This window comes from Coptis chinensis, chromosome 8 (assembly GCF_015680905.1).
Source record: "Coptis chinensis isolate HL-2020 chromosome 8, ASM1568090v1, whole genome shotgun sequence".
In the NCBI taxonomy this organism is placed as follows: domain Eukaryota; kingdom Viridiplantae; phylum Streptophyta; class Magnoliopsida; order Ranunculales; family Ranunculaceae; genus Coptis; species Coptis chinensis.
Window position 1 is genome coordinate 38935994 of NC_141463.1, and position 7141 is coordinate 38943134.

Genomic DNA, 7141 nt, shown 5'->3' on the forward strand with positions numbered 1-7141 from the left:
AGGACTCAAATATGTCATAGCAGCCACAGATTACTTCACCAAATGGGTTGAAGCAATTCCACTAGTTCAAGTCAAAGAAGTCCACGTCATCAACTTCATATGGACCAATATCATCACAAGATTTGGTCTACCCCACACTCTTGTCATGGACAACGGAACCCAATTTGCTGGCTCACAAGTCAAGGCATTTCTACAAAAATGGAGCATCATTCAATCATTTTCTACACCTAGATATGCACAAAACAATGGTCAGGCAGAGATTACTAACAAATCAGTCAAAGAAAATCTCAAAAAGAAAGGAGAGCAAGAAAAGCTAATGGACAGAACAACTTGAGAACATTCTATGGGCATACATAACAACAGCCAAAGCCAGTACCAATGAGTCTCCATTCATACTATGCTTCGAAACAAAAGCAGTCATACCATCAGAGCTCACAATCACAACCACACGATCTGACATCATCGAATCAAGAGAAAATGACAACATCTTGGCAAAAGAAGTCGATCTCCTAGAAGAGTGAAGGGAAACAGCTGCAATATCCCTAGCTCGATACCACCAAACAATCCAACGATCTTACAATAAGAAGGTCATCCCAAGATCTTTCCAAGCTGGCGACCTAGTCCTCAAAAAGACACTCGCACTAGCCAAGCTCGACCTAATATGGGAGGGCCCCTACATTGTTGACAAAGTCATTGGAAATAGAGCATACTGGATTAAAACTCAGCTCGGTGATGCACTTCCCCGACCTTAGAACACAGCTCTCCTCAAGCGATTTTATCAATAATCTTTCTCCAAATGTATCAGTCAATATGAATAAAATTTAATCAGCATTTCGCGTACAAATGTCATATTTGCATTACATGAGTACCACGCATTTTACACTAAGCTACCTGATCTAGGACATCACAATGTCAAGTCGTATACCAAAGCCAGAGTTAAGAGCAACTCAACTACAATTACTACACAGTGGTTAATTACCAATCAAATCCAACCCAAGGTCCCCAAAAAGGACCCTAAATCAACTTAACACCAATGCCAGGGTTAAGCATGATTCAACTATAATTGCCACACAATTATTAGTCAAATACAAATATAAGGGACCCCCCAAAAGGACCCAAAGCCAACTTAAGGCCTTTGAAAAGGGTTAGGTTCGGCTCAACTATAACTACCATTCAAAGGCTAGTTATCAGTCAATAAGAAGTTCCCCAAAAGGAACGACCCAATCAACACACACGAGGAGACCTAGGTGACAGCTACGCTCATCTATCAAGTCGCGAACATTAGACGACCTACGATAGTTCAACAGGACGTCGAGTCCACTACCATACAACACAAGTCGTCAAACAACAAATCAAATAGCAATAAAAGCAATCACAGGCATGCAAACTTAAAACACAATCTCAACAAGTAAGTAATTTAAATATTTTTACTTACAAGTTTGGTTAGATACTAGAGGCCCCGAGGTTATCCTAGGAAAACGACCTTAGCATCCCCATTAAATAAAAAATAGAAGTATTAGTATCAATCAAAAAAGAGAATATTGTTTAAACACTTCATCCACCATCACTCAAAATAACTTACAAGAAGAACAAGATCAATTAACACAAGGAAGATTCTCCACATTCAAGGGATCCAATTGGCAGCCCTCTTCACCAACAGAGCTGCTGGCCAGATCACCATTTGTATTCAGCACTTCGGTGGTAACATCTTCAATGAGCTGAGCAGCACCAAGGTCGGATGGTAAATCAAGTCGTCTACTAGCATCTACAACAACACTATCCACAGCTACTATTGTAGCCCCACTTTCGACCGACCTCTTGAGGGTTTTGTAGTTATGTTCTAGTTCCATGTAGTCATCCACTAGAACGTAAATATCCCCACTCTCTACCAAATCAACCAGGTCGTTGTATTCTTTTTGAGCTCTTTCAGCAACGTCCTGCGCTCACTTGGTCTCATTAACCCAATGTTGAACCTCCACCTTAGAAACATTAAGTGTGGTTGCACCAAGGCCACCTTCCTAGCCAGATCCCCGACCTGCAACCTCAGCCCCGACACTTCAGCCCTCTCCACCTCTTGCATAGCCACCAACTTGTCATAAGCCTCCTTGGCCGCATCCAACTCTTTCTTGCACAGATCGGAGATAGTGGCCATCTCCCTCAGTTTCCTGTACATGGCCAGAACCTAACAAACCAAAAAAATAAGTCAGATCGAAAAGATACTAGCAAAGCACAAACACAGATCGGATGAACACTTATGAAGCACAAGGAGCGATCCATATCTCTCAGGTTCGCCCCCAGATCCTTCCCAGTCTCCAGCTGGAGCCTGTCCCTATCCAGGGTAACACTCTCCAGCAGCCCTCCAGCAACTAATGAAGACTTGAAACTATAATCCAAGTTCTTCACTAGCTTGGTCAACCTATTCACCGGTCGTAGTAGCTAACCACCGGTCCAAAACGACATCACCACTCTTGTCACTTAGGGTCGCACTCCCCGACCTCTTGCACTTCTAGACAGCTGGCTCAGTCTCACTAGCCTTTTTCTTGCCCCGAGCATCAGCTACCACCACATCAACCTCCAACTATTTCAGGTTCATCTTTTTCAAAAGAGCCCGACCTGAAGAGGTACGACCTTCCCCAGCACTAGGTTGTTCCTCAGACTCAGTTCGGGACCTCTTCGCCCCCTTAGACTCAACCACCTCGGGCCTCTTCAGCTGAGGCCTCCGAAAAGGAGCAGGATCATCACCAGCTCCCCCAGCACTTCCACCTGCACCACGACCAGATCGGTCACCATCACCCCCTTCAGCACATCTAGGAGTAGAACGGCTATCAGTAGCTCCTCCAGCCGTTCTCACTCTAGAAACAAGTTGCCTCTTTTGGCTCTCCCTCTCCATCTCAGCGTCCGAGCTAGAATTAGAGATGTCAAAAATGAGCTTACGATCCCTCTTCTTTTGCTCCACCTTCTTCCGATTGATCTTCTCCCTTCCACGCTTCTTAAAGTAGTGGGCAACCTCCCCCAAGACAGCTCGTTTCTCCTCCCAACTCAAACAAGCAAACTTTTTTATAACGTCAAGCTGGGGACGACCCCGAATGGAAACCTCTTCACAAAAGGAAACAAAAATATTAGAACGTACAACATATCAAATACAATAATTACATACGACCTACAAAATAACTACCTACCATCCCAATTTACGGAACGGGTAATCAGCTCATACCCAGAGGGGGTGTAATTACCCATAACCAACAATGGCCTACGCCCTCATTCCTCCTTACTCACCCCCACAATCACATCAGACTTTCCCCTTACGACCTGCAAACTAAAGTTCATTGCAGATGATCTCTTCACAGAGAAATGCTCCAACACATCTCCTAAGCGGCTGTTATAACCCCTCTCATTCAACAAATCCAACACATGAAAAACCCTCCAACTATTCCCTACGAACTGACAAGGGGCTTTTCCACAAAAACTCAAAACCTCAACAATAAGATGGGAAAACGGCAACCTCATCCCAGCTTTCAACTGCCCATAACAAACCACCACTCCCCTATCCCGAGGAACATATTCACTGTTATTCAATCTCCTCTACTCACTCAGGTCGTACATCTCCAGGTCGAACTCTACCCAACCAAACTCCTCCCTCAAAGCAGCTGATAAGAGCCCAAAACTATAGTTTTAACCCTGTAACAGACATACTTTTAGACCAATTATGTGAGTAATAATTAAGAGTTAACACTGATTACGTGTTTTTATGCATTTTAGGCTTCAAAGTCCATTATGTGCAGATATGTGCCACTTTAGCGAGATAAAGAAGCAAAGGTCGGTTACTAAGGAGTTCCGTGATTAAAGGCCAAGATTCAAGAAGACAAAGCCTTTCTAAAGCCCGGTCAAAAGCTGAAAAGTCGACGCGGGTAGAAACAGCACACAAAGTCAGCAAAACTTCCGAAGGCCGTATCTTTGGACTCAGACCTTGGAATGGGGCCTACCTTATGTCAAAACGACCGGCTCGGAAAGAGCTTTCCAATGGTCTAAGCCTTGATCCAATCAGAGGAGTAGAAGTGGACGAAAAGTCTGATGAAACCAACTGCAGCTGAAGAGGCCTTTTTGGACTGAAAGAATTGGGTTTTGGGCCTGATTCTCTGGCCCAAAACATGGCTCCAAGCCCATGCACGATTTTTGGATCTGAAAGTATAAAAACCAAAGCTTAGCTCTTTGTTAATGGTAGATAGTTAGGTTAGAAAATAAAAGTAGCTTAGAATAGAAAGTAGCAATTAGAATAGCTTCTAGATCTAGATTTAATTCTTTATGTTAAGTTTAGTTTCAAATCCAATTCTTGTTTTAGATTAAACTCTAGAATCATTATTCTTAATTAGATTGATTAATAAAATAGCTAGTTTGTTAATTTCGATTCTTGTCATTTACATTTGTGTTAGATCTGATTTCATTTATTACTTGTTATTCAATTCTTAGTTATTAATTAGATTTTAATTATTGTTTAATTTAGATTAGTAAATTTCAATTCTTTATATTATGTTTAGTTTTAATTTAATCAGAAATGATTGCGTAATGATTCTCGGCTAAACCTCCATTAGAGGGGGTTGAGAAGCCTTGATGAAAGCTTGATTCCGATTATCGTAGAGTCGTCACAATTTCCTTTCCACTCTAGAAGCGATTAGTTCACCATGAGAATGGGTTTAATCGTTCACATGCTAGTTATGAATTGGTAGGAATGTCATGTGTAATTAGGGATTAGGAATAACCATATTGTTCTGCGAAGCAGTTCAATTCGGATTACGACGATTAAATGGTTAGTAGGATTAAGTCGAAGTTAAGGTGGAATCAATCCCCTCTAAATTCCTTATCATAGAATCAACGTAGCATTCCCATAGTTGTTCTAATAGTCGACTAGTTGCATCTTGTGGGTAGTTGCATCGTAGTCTAGTTGCCACTTCGTAAATCTCTCATTAGACTTTAGAGTAAAAGTACTTACACGAAGAGAACATTAACATGCGAAAGGACTAGGAGTGGAACGAATCACTTTACTCCACTATATCTCATAGGATTGAGAGTAGAATCTTTGATAAAATATAGGCAGCATAAGATAGTTTTAGTTTACTTATGTTTTGAGTTCATCGTTCATTTCGTAGGTAAACTATTAATTTTATGTTTTATCAAATGGCGCCGCTGCCATCTTAGTTTCACATTCGCATTATTTTCGTAGTGTAAGTACTTTTCTTAAACTCCCATTTCACCCACCCACCCTTGTTTGATTCATACTGTGGTTTTCCGTTTCATCGTTGAAAAATTCCGCGACAAAATTACACTGAACGCGATCGTGCCTATAAGGAGCGACTGCTTTATAACTGGAACACGAGCGACGACCAGCCCATCCATACCGAAAGCGACCAGCCTAAGTTATTTGGAACACGAGCGACCACCGTCTATCTTGGAAGCGCACCAGCCTCTAAGATATATTTTTTAGGAATTCTACAGTTTTGATTCGAACTTTAATTTTTCAAGTTTTTCAATGTTCTAACTTGTTATATACACTTTGAACACGCCAAACGAAACAATACGCTATTCATAAGCGAAGCAAGGACGCAATCAGGTATTCCTTTCTTCCACACCTCGCATCTCCTATTAGAGGTTTATACTAGTATATCAAAATTGTTTGGAGTGTTGATGTGTTTAGCTAAGTTTGGTTTTAGCCTTGTATGAGATTAAGGTCTGGCCGAACAAAACACACCGAACGTAATTACACAACAACGCCAACAAACAAGTCTATCTAGTATACCACCCACTACACCTCTAGCTACTATTTCACATACATCACGACCTGATGCCCGACGGAAGAAGAGACTCCTCTCTCGACTTCTACAAAGCCTTGAGCGATAGCCCCAAATCTTGCATCGTTCTAGCAGACCGATTGGGGATTTCGAATCCCCAAATATTTTAATTTGTTACCCGTTTTCATGGATTAGACCATGAAAAATCTTATCAAAGACATCGCGTAGGATTGAACAAGTCCTAACAACATTCCACCATCCTACGGTTGGTGCGGAACAAATTAAACTCGGGTATTCCTTTTCACCTTAGCCCGATAAAGGCGTCTTGGTTAACTGCCCAAATGCCTAATTCGTGGACTCGTGGGCTAAACTTGTTCAAATTGTTTATGGAACATTTTACCCACCCCTAAAGACGGATGAGATGCTTTCCAAGATTCATTTTTTCGACAAAATCCTCATGAATCATTTTCAGAGGCTTGGAATCGTTTCACCGATCTCCTTATAGAGTGTCCACATCATAACTTAGCGAAAGACACGTTAGTTCGTGCCTTTTTCAAAGGACTTCTACACCACCATAAAGAAGTCCTAGACATAATGAATGGGGGTAGTTTCTTAAGCAACGGAGCCTCGGAGGCTTATAAATTTTTAGAGGATCAAACTAAGCGAAATAACAACTGGGGGGGTAGTGATGATATCCACCGCTCCGCTAGTTCATCAAATACAGTTAAGGCCGCCGGTATGTTTGAAATTAAACACGATCCCGAGCTTAAAACTCTAATCGAATCACTCACTAAAAAGGTAGAGGCCATTTCTGTTCAACAAAAGTCTATCCCCGTCATGAATGTAAATTCAAATCCATGTAGTTTCATTGGAGCCCCTCGAGCATCCCGACTCCCGCATCCCTATAGCCTATGAACAGGCTTGTTCCATTAATAGTGAACCTAACGCCCCTTGGAGACAAAATCCCAACTTTGGTTGGAGAAATAACCAACACGTCACACCTCCAGGGTACAATAATCAATATGTTAGGCCAACACAAAGTTTTAACCAAGCTCCACCACGACAAGGACAGGGTTAGGGTAATTTTAATAATTATAACAACCAAGTGCAACCTCGACAAGGTCAAGCACAAGGTCAAGGTAGTTATAATAATTATAATGTTAATAGAGGTATCGTTCCGGTAAATAATAACTATCAAAATCCACCCATAAATAATTCATGTGAAATAGTTCCAGTCACACCACCCGTGACTACTACACCCACACAACCGGATCGTCTTGACACCTTCATACAAGTAAGCCAAAAACTTTTCCAAACCATGGCTCAATCTAACCAACAGCTTCTACAATCCGTTAATA

The 7141-nt window shown here is 41.5% G+C and overlaps 1 non-coding gene across 1 annotated transcript; it reads right to left on the bottom strand.

Moving 5' to 3' along the window:
• Nucleotides 1-6204: 6204 nt before the first annotated feature.
• Nucleotides 6205-6307, bottom strand: LOC147481426 (small nucleolar RNA R71). The gene has a single exon (XR_015207128.1). It is a non-coding gene; the product is annotated as a small nucleolar RNA R71 (small nucleolar RNA).
• Nucleotides 6308-7141: the final 834 nt, after the last annotated feature.